The sequence below is a fragment of the Trachinotus anak genome, unplaced genomic scaffold (assembly GCF_046630095.1).
Source record: "Trachinotus anak isolate AG129_WGS33_773 ecotype Australia unplaced genomic scaffold, CSIRO_AGI_Tana_v1 ptg000004l, whole genome shotgun sequence".
NCBI classification, from domain to species: domain Eukaryota; kingdom Metazoa; phylum Chordata; class Actinopteri; order Carangiformes; family Carangidae; genus Trachinotus; species Trachinotus anak.
Window position 1 is genome coordinate 17287484 of NW_027273855.1, and position 20141 is coordinate 17307624.

The window sequence follows — 20141 nt, forward strand, 5'->3', positions numbered from 1 at the left end:
AAATATGAAAATTGCTTGAGATAGTTAATTTATCACAGTCAATATCTAATCATCTTTAATTTCATGTCACTGTTATGTTGCTGATGTGTTGTGATGGACTGAAAATTCTCCCATATATTTATATATATACAGACACTCTGACACGCAAGATACAAGTTTGAGCAACAGCAAATCTAATGCAAAAAGAAACAAATTTCATATTCCTGTATTTAGTCTTCTCATTTAGCCAGCTATCAACTCTATAATGCAGAAATGATATGCAATCAAAATTAAATTGAATTAAATGCAAGAAGACTTTAAAAACTTTAACAACAAATAACAGCAGCAAATAGTTGATTATGATTACCTGTGTCAAGCAATTCTCAAGGCTCTGACAGATGATTTTCAAATTGTCAGTTTCATAGTGTTTGAGTGTGCGCACAGTGTAGTGGGACAGTCAATCTATAAACTGGCAATAATGTAAAGAACATGGGAAACAGTAGATGTATGAATATTGAGGCAAACAGCTGACAGTATTTTGTGACAACAGTAAAACGATTAAATGAGGCGTTGTCACAGCAGCCGGGAGAAGCATTGATGAATGGCAAATAGGTACATGATGATGAACTTCCACTGGGCCAATCACTGTTTATGTGTGCTAGTGACCATGCCCCATCATCTGCAAGTGTGTGTGTGTGTGTGTGTGTTAGAGGGTTAAAAGGTATGGTGTGAGCTGAGGTCAGTTAGTTCCAGCCCAGAGGAGAGTGCCGCCACGGCCTTGGAACAGTGTGGGGGTGGTTCACTTCCCCTTTCCCTGCCTCATGGCTTCCTGTGAGCGCTATAACCGTTAACCACACCCTCCTCCCCTGGCCTACACCCCCTCACGCCACCACCACACACTCGAAAACACTCCGCTCTTACACCAACTCTCCCCTCTTTCTCCTTTATTCCCTGGCCAATGAACACACGCACACGCTCCAACAATAGTCCTCTTCCCTCACACTGTAGTAGTCACACCTCTCCCTCTCTCTGATCCTATCTCTGCCCTAACACCATCTCGCTGTTGTTCTCTGCTGCTCTATGCACGACCCCCCCCCCCTGCTAATTATAAAGATAAGTAAACACAAGTGTATGTAGGCATGTTTGTGCTTGAGCCATTGTGGCTACACACAGGTAGGCTTGCACTCGTAAGAGGTTCACGGCATTCCTCCCGATGCCCGTCTCTCATCGTGTAATCAGCCGCGTGGTGGTGGAGGTGATGATGGGGGGGATCACTGTCCACGTCTTACCGTACCATATATCGCACCTACATTAGCAGCACTCCTACTAAACTCCCATCAGACATTGTGCTGCAGAAGAGGAGATTGTGAACAAGATCTTCTGTGTCAGTGTGTGTGTGTGTGTGTGTGTGCGTGTGTGTGTGTGTGTGTGGGCGTACATAAGCCTGTGGTCTGTGGAGGGACAGTAGAGATGTGTTGAAGCGCATGTGTGGGGATGTATGTGTATACATTGTGAATGTGAGCATAGTACAGCACAGTGGTAGTGGTGTTTTTTTTTTTGTAAGGGGGGGGGGGGGGTCTATTCCTCTAAAGGGAGTGCTGTTCCTGTACGGCAGAGGAGGAGTGGGGTGGAGTGCATGGAGTGAGTGTATGTGGGGGAGTGAGTGTGGGGGCAGCTAGGCCATCTGGACTGCGAGAAGGCTGAAGAAAGGGAGAGTGTGGTGTGTGTGTGTGTGTGTATGTGTGTGTGTGTGAGAGAGAGCGAGAGACAGAGAGAGACAGCATGAAGGAGGGAGTAGGGATGAGAAGAGAGAAGGGAAGAAAATAGGGAGGGAGAGCTGAAAATTAAGGGTGTGGGGGAGAGGATGGAGGTACGTGAAGAGCAACAGAGGGAGGAATGTTGCTTGCGGTCATTATGCTCCATTTTTCTACAGTAATACTCAACATGCACTGCATTAGGGATTGATTTTACTTGATAGAGACGTGTTTCAAAGCCTCCACACTCATTCAGTCTGTTCTCTTCATGAAAAACTACGCTAAAAAATATTCTATACACACAATATTATCCTGCCATAACCAGCCTACTTACTGTGCTCATTGCAGTGGCGCTAGCATACAAAATAAAACACATTATGTCCTCAGAATCTCAAGATCTAATTAAAATTTGACCCTAACTGAAACGATCTAAATTCATTATTCATACGCACAGACAGGACAGTGTTGTGCAGGTGTTAAAACATGATGTGTTGTTTAGTAAATGTATTTATGTGACCTAATATTTTAAATATGATTATGTAAAATGATGTAAAGTGAAATATATGTGAGAACGATTAGTTTCTAAATTTGACACGAGAAATGTTATTATAATATCATATCATAATATTATAAGGAGTACGGTCTAGATATGAAAAGTGCCCGGTGATAACTTCTGTGCTATATAAATGAAACTGAATTGAATTGTATCAAATTGAAATGGACCCTGTGGGTGCAGCATCACGCTTCATTTTATGTAACAGTTTCAATGGTGTTTGTTTGTTTGTTGCTTTTTTTATTGGACAGCTTACAGAGTATAGACAGGAAATGCAACAAAAATCTCTACCCAGAATCAAACAGGGTGAGTTACAAGAATACAGTGTTGTGTTTTATGGTACCAGGATGCCCCCTTCTAATGCTCGTTAACAAGATTGAGTAGAATCGTGATGTAACATCTAAACATTCGCTGACTGGTTGAATACATACGCGACCAACCTGATTCAGTTCTTATGTCGTTGTTTCAGAACTGGTCCCCTGCAGATGTGGTCTGACAGCGTGTGATTTGGTAAAATACACTCCTTTAGGTCAGTTATGCCTGTCCTGTACCATAAATAAAAAGGGGCCACTTTTCTGTCAATGACAGGCATAATAGGCCTTTTTCTTCACAGCAGACATTTTGACTTGTCATGGTGGAAAAAGTAGAAACAGGAGTTATTAATAAAACTAACGGCTGGGGTTCGAATCCGACCCATGGCCCTTTGCCACATGTCATCTCCTCCTCCTCTCATCTCTCTCTCTTCCTGTCTCTCTCTCACTGTGGCTATCAGAATAAAGGCAACAAAAAAAAAAAAAAAAACAATGACTCTGTTCCATTCAAGTGCCCCAGTAAGCCGTGACAGTGTGACAATGAGCCAGCATGCACAACACCAGGACTCTGAAGCTTAAGCAGCTAAATGGAATTCAGCCATTATTTGTTTTTATCATTGACACTTGCACTTTTCCTAATGTGACATTTAAATGTGTTTTCCATGAAAAACGCAGATGGACATGGTCTGCTAGGGCCTGTAACATGCTAGGGGGCCCTTCTCAACCTCCATTCCTCCTATTCTCTGTGCTGTATAATCCCTGTACCAAGGGAGGAAACTAGGCTTTGGCACAGAGACCCTCTTGAAGACAGGGCCATTGGATAATTTTGTTACTCCAGTGCTTTAGCATTCCCAAACAAATTTTCAGGTACCTGGCACAAAGGAGTTGACACAGCAGTCCTGGAGCTTTTGGGGCCTTGGGGTTGTTAATGGTGCCCTGGGGCAGTAGTGTGCTTTGCCTAGTTGGTAATCCAGCCTTAACTGCCAATGATGACTCTTGGCACTTGATTAATGACTACTAATCTTCTAATTACTCACTACATATTATGTTGCATTGTGGGATAATTTGAGTCTCACCAGACAATCAGACCAGACTATAAAATGGATGACACTCTTACTCTGAACAGTAAATGATTTCTCTTCAAAATGTGTTTGGTGTAAAGTGCTCTCAGTGGGAAACAGCATGAAGTGCAATGTTATTCAGCCAAACGTGCGATTTGCACAAGATGCTAAATGACGTTCAGTCATCAGAATGGTTTGTGTAAAGAGATAAACAGGTGCACGAGACAGATGCGAGTATCAAGGTGAATGAAATGTGATGGTTTACAGTGATAGACCACATGTTCTCAGGCTTGGTTGTGAAGAGAAGAGATGACCTCCCTTTACTGTCCTTGGATGGTTTGCTGACCCCTTATCCTCACCCTCCCCAACACCTAACATCCCATCCCCCGTCTCTTGGCCACATCAATATCACCTCCTTCCTTTCCAAACCTCCCCATAGACCTACCCTATCCCCTCCCACACTCTCTCCTGCCCTGAGCTCCTCTCGGGACCTCCTGGCTGAGGGGTCAACTGGGGTCAGGAGCTCGTGACTCCCTCGTTCACGCTCTTTCCTCTTTCTCCTGACCCCCGCTCTTGTTCTATCGCAGCTCCGTCCATCTCTCCACCTCCTTCCATCTCTGCGTCCGAAGCGCAACCACTCATCCTCTCATCTCATTATTTGACCCACTTTTCCTCTCTCCGTCTCTCTCCCTCTTTCAGTTTCTCTGCTCCTTCGCCGGCTCAAGCTGTTCTTGGATGGTGTATTGATTGGGGTTTCTATTCACCTACACTCACATCCTCTCTTTCTCTCTCTCTGAGCCTCTCTCTCTATTCCTTTTGTTCCCCAGTGTACTGTAATGCTCAAACCTCTTTGATCTGTGTGTTTGTGTCTGTCTATCTACCACTTTCCTAAATGTCTCCATTTACTGTAAGCTCTATTGCCACACTGTGCACAGTTTCTCTCTATCTCACTGTCCAACATACACACACACACACACACACACACACACACACACATTGTCAGGTTGATTCTGGTGTGCCTCAGATGTATAACAAAATAGGACTGTCGTCTGACTTGCAGCTCACATTTAACACATTTGTCTGCTCTGCCATTCTTTTTTTCATTACTCAGTGTGTGTGTGTGTGTGTGTGTGTGTGAGGGTGGGCGTGTGTGTGTTTTGTACACATGACATAAACCCACATGTTTCTCTGCATGTTAACTGTAAGTCACATGTGGGGTTTGTGTTCCCAAAGGCCAATGGTGTTAAATCATGATTCTGAAGAAGGACTGCACAGCTAAAAACCTTGGGTACTTAAGGGGATTTACATGCAAGCGGTTGTGTAGACACACACACACACACACACACAAACACACACACACACACACACACACAGAAACACACACATACTCACAGAGCAAACACAAACACTGCCAACGAGAGGAGGGGCTGTACTTTACCCCTACATAGCTAAAGGGAGAGGAGATGAGGTACAGAAAAAAAATTAGAAACCAAATTAGAGGAACTGGTCAGGCGAGGAGAAGAGGCAGAGTGGAGTTGGAGGGGAAGGAGGGGAGGAGAGGGTTGAGGGAAAGGAGGGCTAGGACAAACAGAGCCAGTGACCTGAGGAGGGAGTGTCTGAGAACCTACCCGGCATGCATCAACAAGAGGGCTGCTGAGAGGACAGAAATAGGAGTTAAAACAGCGAGAGCAGCTCACAGAGAAAAAGAGCAAATGCACAATGTCGAACGCGTGTGTTGGTGAGAGTCGTCTTTGTCCAGCCGTTGCCCTCTGACCCTTCCCTTGTATGTGTGTGTGTCTAATCTTACATAGAAGTCCTAAATGATGAACAAAAGCCTTTCTTATGTCCACCCTCATCACTCCCTGCCCCCATGGTAAACCCCCTAACACATGTCATCATCACTCCCTCACACCTCAGTGAGACAAACAGAGGCCTGAGCACATGTACGCCTGACAGCAAAACGGGGTTTTTGAAACTCACTCAGCCCGCTGTACCACCACCACGGCCCATCCTGCCTTCCCCTCCCAATGAAACCATCTCTCCTGACTGGTGCATCCCACGCCTTCCCAGTCAGCCTCTCCTTCTTGAGGAGTGTAAAAATCTGGGAAATGTTTTAACCCTGTGAGAAGAAAAGTCAGCAGGGTGGGGCTGGAAGAAAACACTTATCATATTATCATCCTGATGACTCTGCCTCTTCCCGTTTGTGTTTGTCAGTGCAGTTTATAATCGTCACACTCAGATACATGACAAACACTCAAACTGTGCCTGCATAATGAGTTATGAATATCCCCCATGTAACACAACCCTTCCCCGGCATGAAGACAGTCAAACTGGGATACTTACACATTACAACCTCCTACAGCTGTGACCTCCGCCCCCATCCTCTTCTAACTCTCTCCCATTCTCCCTCTCTCATCCTTTCTGCAGCTCCTTCTCCCTTTCTGTCTCCCTGTCTTCTATTGCCTCATCTCTTTCTCTTGTTGGTGTAAGTAAGCAGCTTAAACACCTACAGGGTGTGACATTGGGGCCCCACGCGCCTCCGAAAGCAGTCAGTGCGGGCGGGAGAAGGCAGCGCTGAAAAGGAGAGCGTTTCATCCGTCTATTCTCTCCTCCCTGCTCTGCCTGGCATCGACGGCGCAAGTGTGGTTAAGGCAAAGCCAAGGCTGTCCCCTCACATTAGCCGGGACTGAGCCAGACAAGCCGTCATCCCCCCCGCAAGACTGTCCTCCACTGCTCATCTCAACACCCCCTCCCCCCTCCACTCTCTCTCTCTTTCTCTCTCTCTCTCTCTCTCATCCTCTTTCCTCCTCTCCTCCGCTCAGCTCAGCTCTGCCATGGGCACCGGTCCCCAATCTCCAAGGTGATTATGACAAAAACGAACGACCCCCAAGAGACGGGGCCAGCAGAGATAAGAGAGAAAGAAGAGGATGGCAGAGGGAGAGAACGAGGAGGAGGAGGAAAGGATTGGAGATGGATGATGTAACAGGGAATTTTGGCTGTGCGTTATGATTTGGGTTGAGAGTTTCAGAACCAGCAGTTCATATCAACCCATATCTATCTATCTATATCTATATCTATATCCCTATCATTTTCAATTTTTTTTTACCTCTGAGAGAAAGAAGCCACTGACAATAGGTAGGTATAGAAGTGCAAATATGTTTATTCAAATGTTGTATTAAAGTACAGGTCTGAGGTATCTCCATTTTATGCTACTTTATACTCATTATAGTTTTATTTTAAGATTTTACATTAAAATAAATATGATCACGGTTATAGAATAAACTCCCCAACAATATAGGAAGTAGTTAAATCTGCACTAGTGCGTACTTTCAATACTTTAAGTACAGTTTTCTTCTACTGTTTCTGTACTTTAACTTTAACTTAGATAGATAGATAGATAGATAGATAGATAGATAGATAGATAGATAGATAGATAGATAGATAGATAGATAGATAGATGCATACTGTACATAATTACATAGATAGATGGTGACTAACACAAATAAGACCCTTCCAAGGGTCAAAGAAATTTTTTTGCGTTGTGGACTGGGGTCGTGACCCCACACGGTCAATGGGGTCAAATCAAACAGCAGCACTGAGCCCAAGAAGGTCATTAAAAAGACAGAGAGGCCTGATGGGGGGGAAGCTGAACAGGGGATGCTGTTAACCCCTTCCCCTGCCTCCCTGCAGAAATGAGAGGAAGCAATGAGAAAGGAAATGTAGTGGAGGAGAAGAGATGAGAGGTCATATTATTGTAGCATAGCAACCCAGGTTTCAGTGTGGGTTGAGGCAAGCAATAATATATAATATTGCTGAGAGGTTAGACTGCTTGGAAGAACCTTTCAAGATGGATGTGGAAAGAGAGGTGCACTTTCTGCACAGAAGAGGGGGAGGGAAGGTAGGAGAGGGGGTGGGGGTGAACAGAGTCAGTAGAAAAAATAGCCCAGTCCTCCCATCTCCATCTACTCCCCCCTTCTCCTTCTCTCTCTCTCTCTATCTCTCTCCCTCCCTCTCCCTCCGCTCTGTGCATCATTAAAACAAGCAGAGTAGTGTTCTGAGCGTGGGGCTGCACTGAGACGGTGACCTCCACAATAAGAAGATGTTCTTGCTTCGGGGAAGAGAAGGTCATTTTGTACTCCTCTCTCTCTCTCTTTTTTTTTTTTCTCCTACTTCTTCCAATGGAGTAAATGAGATTTAGAGGGGGTAGGATAGTGGAGGAAGGGATCAAGAGGGTAGACATGCAGAAAGAGAGACGGAGATAGTGAGATGCAGAGGGAGAGAGGGCAGTTTAATGTAGGATTCATAACACAGAGAACTAAGATATGATAAACAGGGAAAGATCTGAATTCCCCTAAAGTAAAGTGGCGAGGAGGGTTAGAGCGAGGCAGACAGGGGCTGAAACCTCAGAAATCCAGGGCATGAAAAGCCTGAATATGAGTCTGCCTATTTTTCATTTGGGAGGAAGATTATTCCTGCTCCGAACTGGGGGGAAATACATGTGTTTTCTCCACACGTGCAGATGGACACAGTGAGGTCAGCCAGGAGACGCGCTTATCAAAAAAACACCAAGTCTTGAAGAGGTGACGAGCGCACTATCTGCATCCCTGTCCAGAGGCATCTCTCCATCATATACATACAATAAACACAAAGGCCTGCCACTGTAGGGAGCACAGGAAGTCCTATGGGTGACATGAGGACAGGCAGTGGTGTGAACAGCCCCGGCACCCCCAACTGCCACCCCCCCCCTCCCCACCTCCTCCCTGTATGTCGCCTTCACACAGGAACAAAATGTGTGGGCAGCGAGCACAAACACATTCTCTGTATCCTCCAGATGATTATACATCCTTTAAATCCAATAACCTCGATTCATTCTGCTTCTTCTGGTGTCATTCTTCATTGTAATTCATTCATTGACACTTTCTTTGAGGAAATCTGCTCATTCTTTACCTTCCTTTCCTCCTTTATTAACGCCACCTTTCCTTCCTGTCCTCTTGCCCCTCAATCCCTTCCGTCCTCTCTTCCCTCCTACCATCAATGGACGTGGTTCCTGTACTCTTAATTTGCTCTTTCTCTCTGAGGGAGGACTCTTTATAAAAGCCTTGTCGTTTCCCAATACTGATTTGAGTATCACTAAGCTGCACCTTCACACATATTGTTGTCTCACACCTTGTGCCAAATATTCCTTTGTAAAGCCTTCCCCCATCCCCTGCCTGCACCTGGTAGAGATAGTGTTCTTTCAGCCGCAGGCTCTGCTTTCTATACAAGCAGGGCTAGGATGGCACAAGCACCACACAGCTGTTCCCCTCGGTAAATTGATAGTGAAGGGTAGTGGATGGGGCTTTGAAAGCGCCTTGCGCTATTTTTATGACAGTTGTAGATTTTTTTGCTGTTTAATTCGATGTGACCAATTATGCCGTCGCGTTCCCCAGCAGGGGGGCACGCTGGCAGAGCAAATTAATGCTTGACTTCAAAAAGTTTTCCTAAAGTGTGTTTACGTTCCTCATCTCTCTGTCGCGTTTCAAACACAAGTCGTCAAGAAAGGACCCGGTCTCACTTCCTGTGCTGAGCAAAGACGTGTGTTTCTCTTTTCTGTGACTGTTTTTTAATGTCTTCTCCCTGGCCTCAGCTACAAACTTTTAATAACAGCATGCTCACTTTCATTTTTTAAAAGTCATACTCATGGGGGGGGGGCAGCAATTCAGCCTGATACACTGACAACCCCCCCCCCCAACCCCCTTCTCAATGCAAACACACACACAGGTCCATAACACACCCATCACCTTGTGTTTCAAGGACTCTTTCTGAACATAAGTACCACACAAACACATACACGCACGCACACACACACACACACACACACACGGACACAAAACCACAATGAAATACAGAAATCCTCTGCTCTCCCTCCTGAGTGCTGTGATGAGTGTTCCTAGGACTGAATACATGTGTAAGTGGCCTAATGATGCCTAAACCCATCTATGGGCAGACACAGGGGAAGAGAAAGGGGAGGGGCAGGGTGGAGGGGGTGGTGCAGAAAGGATCCGGGGTCATGCTTGTCATGTCAGGAGGATTGGAAGGCCACATTGGCGTGAGGGAACACAGCTTTGAGTAAAGCAGCTTGTTTCAGGCAGGGATTGTGTTTGCGGACCCTACTCAGAGAGAGAGAGAGAGAGAGACAGTGTGTGTGTGTGTGTGTGTGTGTGTATGTGTGTGTTTGTGTGAGAGAGAGAGAGAGAGAGAGAGAGAGAGATCTGTGCCTGGGCATTACAGACCGACAGCCTTAATCCACATGGCCTGACATTCTCCGTTATCCGGCCCTCAGCAGCCAACTACCCAGACTGATGCAGGCATGGCTCTACCCCCTGCTGTGTCATGCTACTCATCACTCTCTCAACACACACACACACACAAACACACACACACACACACATACATATACTACATGTTTTGCTGTGCCACACACTCTCTTCCCCATCAACTTTTCCCACTTCCTCAAACCTGCAACGATTCCTGGTCACAGCACGTATATGACTATTTCCTAAGAAACAAGCCCCTCCTCAGTTCCTCATTACTACAGACACTCAAACACAGTGGTGGACTTTATGTACTGACCATGACACACGCAAAAACTCACCCTTGCTTGCAGTTCTTGTCACTGTATGAGTTGAACCTCATCATTTTCCTGTCTAAAAATAGACAGGTTCTGTACTGTGAGCCATGGTTGTTCAACTTTAGGTGATAGTGCACATTTGTTCTCAGCTCAGTTTGTATAAACACATTAAGAGCTACTGACAACCAATCAAATTTCTTGCAGTGCAGTACAAAGTGACTAAGTACATTTACCGATGTATTGTACTTAAATACAATTTTAAAGTAATTGCACTTTTATTTGAACAGCCATTTTATATTTTTATACTTCTACCCCACTACATTTCTTATACAAATATTTTTTTTTTTACATTTCTCTGGCAGCTATAGTTACTAGTTGTTCTTCGCTTTAAGATTAAAAATAAAAAAGATATTCAGCTTCTAAAATACAACACATGGTTAAAGATTAAAGCAGCAGCTTTGGGCCTTTTTGGCTTGTGACCCCTTACATAAAAAACAGTATCTAGTTGAGGCCTCTGGGTCACACTGCAGATATCTATGAGATGTTAGAAGTTTCACCAGACATTTCCTCTCTTAACTTCTCTCCTGGTTTCATTTAAACTGTTGAAAGCTCAGAGAAGTAAAATGATCCAATATTTCAAAAAAGAGAAATTTAAACAATGATAACAAATTTATGTAACAGAACTTTTTTTTTTCTTTCCTATCTCATTGGTGATCCCCATTAATGACCTCATGACCCCTCAGATTTACCTTCAGACACACTGGAGGGCACCAACTGCTAGGCAGGGGACCACTGGACTGGACTGGCACTGGACTACCTGAGGATAAATAGATAAATTAGCTCCACCTTCACCAGCTACAACAGTGAAATGATGCATCAGTATAAACAATCTAACATATAAAAATATATCAATCACACAGACCATTTCTCTGCAGACTGAGCACTTTGACTTTTGAAAATTTAAGCAATTTTAAATTTTAAAACCTCTGTACTGTAGAGTTTCAATACAGGACTTGTGACCAGTTAAGTCTTGTACTCTACATACCACTATAATATCAGGAAGTACTATATATTGCAATACATGTAGCTGCTATTTTCTAGCTGTTTAGGAAACCACTTTCCAGGCCTTTCTCTCTCTGCTGTGTGTCACAAGTGCGAAAAAGTCACCTCATAATTTCCCTTCAAACAAAGTGTAATGATAAAAATCCATAGTGTGAGAAGGACAGGCCGGGCTGGGGTGGAATTACCCCAGACTTTTTGCCAAAAAGCGGCCTGCACATCACATGGCTCTCAAAGGTGTTTTCCAGCCAAACAGTGTCAAACTGTAAATGTCAGCCTTCAGGTTTTTAAGTGACAGACTGGTGTTTTCTAGCTGTTGCCACAAGAGGGGGTAAGTTACAGTAAGCCCCCAGTCATTATTGAGCCCTATGGCAACAGACGCACAAGCCAGAAGCCCCATATGAACCACGCCGAACTCAATCCCACTGCTGACATCATAACACAACATTATTATTATTATTATTATTGTTGTTGTTGTTATTGTTATTATTTTTTAGCATTATTATTATTATTATCATTATTATAAAAAAATAAAATAGAATAGAATTTGCCTTAGTGTTTCTGATAACACTTAGATCAGATGGATATAAGCGCAGTGTGTTCGTTGTCTCATTTCCTGACTCTGCCCAGAAAGAGAGAGAGAGAGAGAGAGAGAGACAGAGAGAGAGAGAGTGAGAGAGAGAAAAGAGGAGATACGGGGACACGAAGAGCGAGAGAGAGAGAGAGAGAGAGCGAGATCGCAGGGGGAGAGTGAGCTAGAGAGAGACGGGGAGAGAGGAAGGGAGAGAGACATAGACATGCACAGAGGAGGAGGAGGGGGAGGCTCCTGATACCAAGACACGGAAAAGCAGGGGAGGGAAAGAGAGAAAGAAAAAGGGGCTGGTGGAGGAAGAAGAGCGGGGAGTGGGAGCAAACAGGGGGAATAACACTTGAAGAAAGCATACAGAGGAGAGGAAGGACAGTACCTAGTGCTTTGGACATCCCCTCCTTTCTTCTCTCAGGCTGTCACATCAGATTGGACTCCGAAGGACCGACACCGCGTCCACCCCAGACCCCATGGGGTAACAGGTATGTCTGACTTCCTTGTATTAGTAGTAGCCCTTCTATCAGCATTCAGCCCCGCTCCGCTGCTAACAGGTTTGAGATTTCATTCAGACGCGGCGGGATATCGCAGGATTTCCATGCCTTTATAGTACCATGTCAACAATTAGTTTTCTACCTCACGGAGCCATCGCGTCTACAGCTGATAGTTGGTGGGCGCGCAGGTTGGAGACATGACACAATGCAACTCTTCGCGATCGTGGCACTATTACAGTTGGCCACTATATATGAAGGCCCGTCTGTCTGTTTTTCCGCTGCTTTTTTTTTATTGATTTTTTTTTTTTTTTTGTCTTAATTCCAGTCCACTGGCATCACGTTAGCCACAGCATGAGTGTATTTTGACAGCTAAATGCCCGACCGAGTGAGCAGGCGACAGTCTCAAAGTACGCCTACCTGTTCCATACGTGACAGCCAGCTGTCTATTGCGCTTGTTGATATTTGGAGAAGCTGTCATTCTTTGACGGGATCCACACGCTGTACATTTCACGCATTATGTGGACGATCATGGAACACAGACAGTGGAAACAACTGCAGTTTATATCTACTTTATAACAGACAAACTGATCTAAAGAGGAAACAGTTAATTTGGTGGAGTCAACAGCGCACGGGGGTGGGGGGGGGGGGAGAGAAAATAAATGTCTACTTTGCATAATATTATTTTGAATAAATGCCATATCTGTGCATCTTCTGCGGGCTGTACTTTTAGAAAACACCTCCCAACATATGCACAGGTAGCTACACAATGTGACACTTGCAGGCACATAAATCATTCTGTGTTGGGGTTTTTTTTTTTTTTTTTTTTTTTTTTTTGTTATCCCAGCTGATGGAGCGGGATCCTGGTGAAATTTGCAAAGTTTTGAACAGCATGACAACCTATAGCCACATCGGCTTTGGTGGGGGCTGGACCTGTCTTGCACACATGTCGTGCCACACAAAACACGGGTGATGCTCCGTGCAGCCGTCTGGAGGGGATTCAAAATGAAAGCGCTCAGAGCTTGGAAGACAAGGGCTTAAACCCTCCTCCTTCTCCCCTCGATTAACCTCCAAAAGGGGGATTTCTCCAGCTGGAAATTTCTGCTGCGTCAACACCCAGCCCTCGAGTAACCAGACAAGACAGGGGGGATTTTGTTTGCAGATGGTGCTCTCGGGTAATTTTTTGTAATTGACGAGGTACCGCTGATCATCATCTGATCCGTATTGAGGAGTTGGAAAGTGTGGCGTCAAGTGTTTTCTGTTTATTGGCGACCGAAGCCGAAAGCGCCCCCCCCCCACCCCCCCCACCCCCCTCACCCCCTCTCCCTTCCCCTCCCCTCTCTCGCCGCTTCTGTCTGTCTCCCGTGCTGTGTGTAGGCTATATACATGTCTGCTGTCTGCGTCTGCCCTCTCTCTCTCTCTCTCTCTCTCTCTCTCTCTCTCAAGCCGGTCAGTTCCGTCTTCCTCCATTTTCTGCCATGCTTGCCATGTGAGAGGGGAACAACCCCACTTCATTCACTCTGTGCGTGTAAGACAGCGAGGTGCGCCTGGCTGTCGTGCTCCTCCGGCAGCCCGCAGCCAGGTGAGCCCCTCCGCACATGATCTGCGAAAAAGTGACTGAGATTTCCCGTGACACTCCTCGTCTGATCGTTGTCTTTGCACTGGGGTTTCCAAACTTTTTTTTTTTTTTTTTTCCTGAACGCGAGTCAAACTTAGATTGACACTGGGGGTTTCTTTTCGCTGGAGATTTATTTTTATTTTTTTGGTAATTGTTCAACTTGTCACTGGATGCAAAGCCTGTTGTTGCCGATTAGATGATGGGAAAAGCCATGCTGTACTGACTTTAAACAAATGAAACCACTGCACAGTTTGCAGGAGATCCTCGGACTCCCTCAGTGTGGGAGCTGCCATATCAAACTAGTCTGTTTGTGGTTATTTGTTTGTGTTGTTTGAGGAACTTCACAGCACAGCCAAGCCATTTTTAACTTTGGTTTAAAGTGCACCCTACCAGCTTATGGCTGTAGCTATGTGTATGGCTGGTTACATCTAAGCATTTTGCTCAGTTTGACATCAGCTAACTGGATCTTTGGGATTAAGAGACCATCTACTGATTTTTCCAAATTGTCTTAGGCCTCGCTGGATTTGTGTGTGTTGTTTTGTCCTTCCGAGTACGGAGTTAAGGGTTGGCACTTAATATGATAAACCCTCCAAAGTCTTTTATTCAGTAATTCAATTAGTGTAGGCTTTTGTGTGTGCGTGTGTGTGTGTGTCTATTTATTCGCATGAATGCATGTCCATCCATGAACATTTTCTCTGAATCCTCATAAGCTACAGAAAGCTCAGCTATCTGCTTTTAACCCTAAACTGGCCAGCCACACTGCCACCTTGCAACGGACTATCTCCCAGAATGCTTTGTGTCTTTGCATTTGCCCCTTGCTGCCCCCTCTGAGTTTGCTTCCCTGAGGTGGGGCTGCGTAGTGTTAACATTGCAAGTGCAGTGGACATCAGCATATATGTGTGCGTGTGTGTGTGTGTGTGTGTGTGTGTGTTTGCACCTTCTCCATCTGTGTGTTCCATGGGGAAAATATAATACAGACCAAGACAACAGCACGAGGATGAGTGGAGGAGGCGTGTAGGCGAGATCAGCCGAAAGATGGAAAAAATATTAGCTGCGCGTGTGCTCGTGGGATTGCAAAGGAGGATTTGAAGCACTTTCCACTTGTGTTATCTCTCATGAATGGGCCTTTAAAGTTGATTAAACAAGATAAGAGAGTTAAATATACCTTGCACTTTTTCTTGGTTAAAGCCAGAGTTAAGTGTGGTGTTTGTTGAAGGTGGTGGAGGTTGTCACTCCGAATATTAACAGTGAAGGTGGGGCAGGGTGTGAAGAGAGGGTGAGAAAATGAGACGAGGGGGCTTGTTTTTGGTAGTAGTCAGGTTTGGAGCTCGTGACACTTGCCTCCTCGCTGTGTTTATGTGTGTTTGTGTGTAAGCCTGCTAATGTGTAGGTGGTGCTCAGTGCTGCCGTGCAGGTTGTGGGCTGATCTGTGTGGTAGCAGGTTGGTCAGCCTCAGCTACGCAACCCCTGGGGATGCAGTGTATTACCCCCTCACAGGAGTGTGTGCGTGGGTGTGTTTATCTCGACAACATGACAATAAACTGTACAGTAGACTTGCTTCATCTACATTCTCCAGAAATAGAGAAAAGAGGGCAAATGCTCCATAAAGACACATTTGTTCCCAGTGAGCAACCTCGTACTCCATTCATCTCTCTGTCTCTATCCCTCTCTGCTAGTCTCCTCGTCCCGATCCCCCCTCGGAGCTCACTTGTTAATGGGAACACCTGTTAGGCTAACACACTGCAAAATGAACCGTTTACACTCTCGTGTTCACATCTTACATGACACGCCACATCTCTCCTGAGTTTTCTGACAACTCTGTTTTTTTGTCTGTCATCTCGTGAACACTATCATTTTCATGTCTGATTTTTGTGTCAAGACGGTATGGCACACATCAACCCCCGGATCCAAACCACCTCCATCCCCCATCCCCTAATGACTTCCAAGGCTTTTTAGCTTAACTGCTTCTATAGCTCATTGTGCAGTGCTGAATACAGGTGTTCCTAATCCCCATGGGGTTACAAGGATGCTGTGGGGGATGTGTGTGTGTGTGTGTGTGTGTGTGTATATGTGTGTGTGTTTGTGTGGAACAGCTGTCTCCTCTATCCACCTATCTGACATCCTGCATAGACAACAGGTGAGTTTAAGCCATCCCCACCTCAAACCACACACACACGCAGAAATACTCTCCACCACCCCACTTGTCTTTTCACGTAGGTGTTAATATTTCATAGCTGTGTGTCCGTGAGCACGCACCTGCACGCATGATAGGATGTCAATGAAAGCAATGAGCTCTCTTGTTCTTTTGTTCTTTTGTCCCTGAATTTTAAATTGGAAGGTAATTTGCTGCTTTCGTTCTAATTTTCTAATCTACCACTAAGAATTTAAAGTCCAGAAGCGAAATCATATTTTGATTGTCGCTAAAAATAAATGCAAAGGGGTTTTTATGTGCAGTGGAAATGGCAAGGTGTCAGGATTTTTCTTAGAAGTTGTTGATATTGCGAAACACCTTTTGGATCACACATTCCTGAGGAAACAGATGAGGGATTTCAGTTTGTGTGCTTTCATCAGGGTGTGTTTTTCTTTTATTTAGGAATGCGGAGCAGATCAGCTCTTTCCAACCAGCGCCTCATGATCACACAATGCTTATCAGCGTCATGAGTTATTTTGTGGAATTTATGACCTTTTCTAACATCAGTTATCAATTGCATCCATGTCCAGAATTGGGGCCAGCTTAGAAATCTAATCAGTCTCTCTCCATTTCTCTGTTCCTGCTTAATGCACTCCTAATTGTTGGTTTTATATCCTGTACATTTTCACTTGTTCAGATGCTGTCAAAACAAATGCTGCAACAAGCGAAGCGATGACGGCAGCTGTTTCACACGTCAGGTAATGCAAGCCAGCTAGATAACATGCACATATTATCCTTTCAATTAGGCCTCTGTCACTTGTTAATGAAAGAACAAAGGAAGACATAGAAATTGCGTCTATTTTCTTATCTCCATGTTTCTTGGTATAGATCAGTTAGTTAGCAACAGTGTACTTGCTCCCACAGATTTTCAGCTGTGAATCACTTTTAGGTTTTGGGATATTGTGACCAAAACTTTTAGATTTCTACAGGAATCGGAAGAAATATCAGTATTTTTAAAGTTATGAATCTTTTTTTTTCCATATTCCAAAAAAATCTTTTTGAGATCACCTTGATTTGCGTGATTCACACAGTCGCACTTTTTGGAACATCAGCCACTCACATCGCTACTCTGGTAATGAGCTGACAAGGGACAGATAATTGTTGTTGGCATGACTGACAAAATATTGTGTCTCTCCAATTAGAGCTTCTGACTTATTCCTAAATTATTCACTTATTTCTGAATCTCCTACTAATTGTTTTGTTTGTCCTTGAATGGTTCTGGTTGTTACTTTATTTGGCTGAGTGTTGTAGATGTGCAGGTTGGGCATCCTTAATGCAGTATAATTACCTGGCGGCGCAGGACTGGTAAACCAGCGGGAAAGAAATCTGCACAAACACACACATACACACTTGAAGGAGTCTATCGACAAGATAGTTAGCGTCCTTAGCTCTCCACTTTGCAGAAAGGTCACCATCTTTTTAGTCAAATTTATATAAGCTATTAAGAGCTTTAAGGTTCAGGCTTGGAAAAACCTCTTTGTTGAAGTCTGGGTTTGCAGACTGCTGAAAGCTTTGTATAAGTACGTAGTTGTTAGTTGTTATTTTCCTAGTGAAAGGGTTTGTCTTTTATACACACAGTGTGAGCATTTGATGAGAAATTGAGCGGCTTTGAGCAAATACATCTTTAGAAACAGTCAACTAGCCTCGGGCTCCGGCTGGTGAGAGATTTCCATATCAAAGCTCAGGTGAGAGAGGGAGAGAGAGAGGCAGAGAGAGGAAGAGGAACAGACAATGTGAAGGAGAGAGAGAGAGAGAGAGAGAGAGAATAGGGAGAAGGAGGGGGAGGGGGGGGGGGGGGTGATGAAACAGACATCCACTCCAAAAGAGTTCTAGCCCTTGTTATTCTGTCGCTTTTTTGTGCACCAGAGTTTAGTCTGTGTGTGTCAGTGCTGTCTGTCTCAATCTAAACTCCTGCATTTAAAAAAAAACACACACGGGGAAGGTTGGAAAGACTCAAATACGCCAACACCTTTCTCGCCTCAGTACCACACAAATACAGTCTCTTCAACCTTATGTTGACTGGCACTGACCGCAGAAACACTGTGTGGAGCAGAAAATGGTTTTCTCCCACTAATACTGCATAACATCTGACCTGTGAGCCTCTGCCAATATTTGGATCCCTGTTTAATATTATTACTGAAGCATAAAACCATCATTTTCCCTGGAAATATTTCTCTTCTTTTGCTAAAAGTATCAGACCTGACCCCATGGAATTGATGGCGACACTCTAATTAATGGATAGAGTTTTCGTTTGGCGCTTTCAAAGATGTATGTGTGCCTCCGTATGTGTGTGTTTCTGATGAACATTATCCTGCTTTGTAGAGTTTTGTAATCCAGCCATGGACTCAGGCTAGAGTGCGAAAGTGCTGCTAACAAGGCCTGTTTAACATTCTCTCCCCTGCTCCACATACAATTATTCCACTTCGCTGCCATTAACATGTACAGTAGGACTGGGCTTTTAATTGGCCTGATATGACTAATGCCAGATCAACTTGGATTTGCTAATTAGTTTTTGCTTTAAAAGTGCCATCAGGACATGAAATATTCATTGATGTGAGGTGGAGCGAGGACTGTGGGTGGTATTAGTGGGATATTAGTGGTATAGGCAGGCTGCTCGAATGTGCTGGGAGAAGAGATTGAACCTACATTGGCCTGTTGTGGTCGGTTATTCATACTTTGGGTGAGGTGTTAGTTTTTCGTCATAATTTTAGACACCCCCCCCCCCTTACACACACTCACACACACACACTCACACACACACACACACACACAAAGCCACACATTCAACCTGCGCACACATACACCACACCTCCATTCTCAGAATCACGAGGCCACCTCTTCGTCTCCAGCCCCCACCTCCTCTCCTTCTCTCTCTTTCTCTCCGGCTCTCAACCCCCCCACTGCCCTTCTCCCCCACCCATTATTTCATCTGTTCTTTTTTTTTTGCCTCCTCATCTCATGTCCTTTTCTCTCCTCACCTTTTCCCGTTCCTTCACTTCACCCCAGCCCCCGTCCTCCCCGTGCCCTCTGCTCCATCCCAGCTGCATCTCCCCTTCCTTTTTTTTCCTCTCCAGTCCTCCTCTCCCTCCTCCTTCTTCTCTTCCACCTTATCCTTTTCTTTTTCCCTCCCACTCCTTAATCTTCCACCTCTCCTCCTCCTCCTCCTCCTCCTCCTCCACCACCCCCTCCTCTGCTGTAAGTGGGCCAGGTGCCTCCTGTGGCCTCCCCTACTCCATTTCTCATTTTTACCCTTCCTCTACTCCCTTTCTCATTTTTACCCTCTCCCTGTTCCCTTTCTCATTTTTATCCTTCCCCCTGACCCTAGCTCATATTTATACATCCTGTTAATGCAACAGCTTGCAAGAATGGACACAGGGTTTAGTTTTCTGCTAAAACGCAAACATTTTTTGGCCTGATGCACTCTTAGTCACCAAGTTGAGCTGTCTAACTTAGAATAAGTTATCTCTTCGGGTTAGAAGGTGACTTCTGAAGGGGGGGCTGGGGTTATTTTGATATATACAGGCTTTTCCTGCAATAAAAAAAACTGGTCCTTAGTATGTATAATTATGTGAACTTTAGAAATCAGTGATGAAAGCGGAGCTCTGTCATAGTCTCTGGTCATTTTCTGAGCTCTCCTGTGTCAGTATAGTTCCCCTTATGAAGAAGAGATGTGAAGCCAAACCAAATGTGAACAGAAGTGAGTAAGTTCACATCCCCTTTTCAGTGGCGAGGGGCAAATTCCCCCAACGGCCTTCTCTCCGCTCTTTACAATGTTGCATTCGCACCAGCGCACGCGAGCACGCACGCAACACACACAAACACGCACACCGAAACATGCATATACATGGAAGTCTCATTGTTGCTGTCTTTTTGTTCTCCTCTTGCTCTGTGAAAGCGCACGGTGAGCCGGCAATGCGCTTTTCACCTCATC

General features: G+C 44.8%; 1 protein-coding gene across 3 annotated transcripts in view; it reads left to right on the forward strand.

Moving 5' to 3' along the window:
* The first annotated feature begins 11966 nt into the window (after window positions 1-11966).
* The window catches only part of zbtb46 (zinc finger and BTB domain containing 46), a 66269-nt gene continuing 58094 nt past the window's right edge, over window positions 11967-20141 (forward strand). The window contains exon 1 of one of the 3 annotated variants that reach the window (XM_071476483.1): window positions 11967-12395. The gene's annotated coding sequence lies outside the window, so the exon portion shown is untranslated. The remainder of the gene's footprint in view (window positions 12396-20141) is intronic. The other 2 variants (XM_071476482.1, XM_071476484.1) reach the window with 2 other exon arrangements.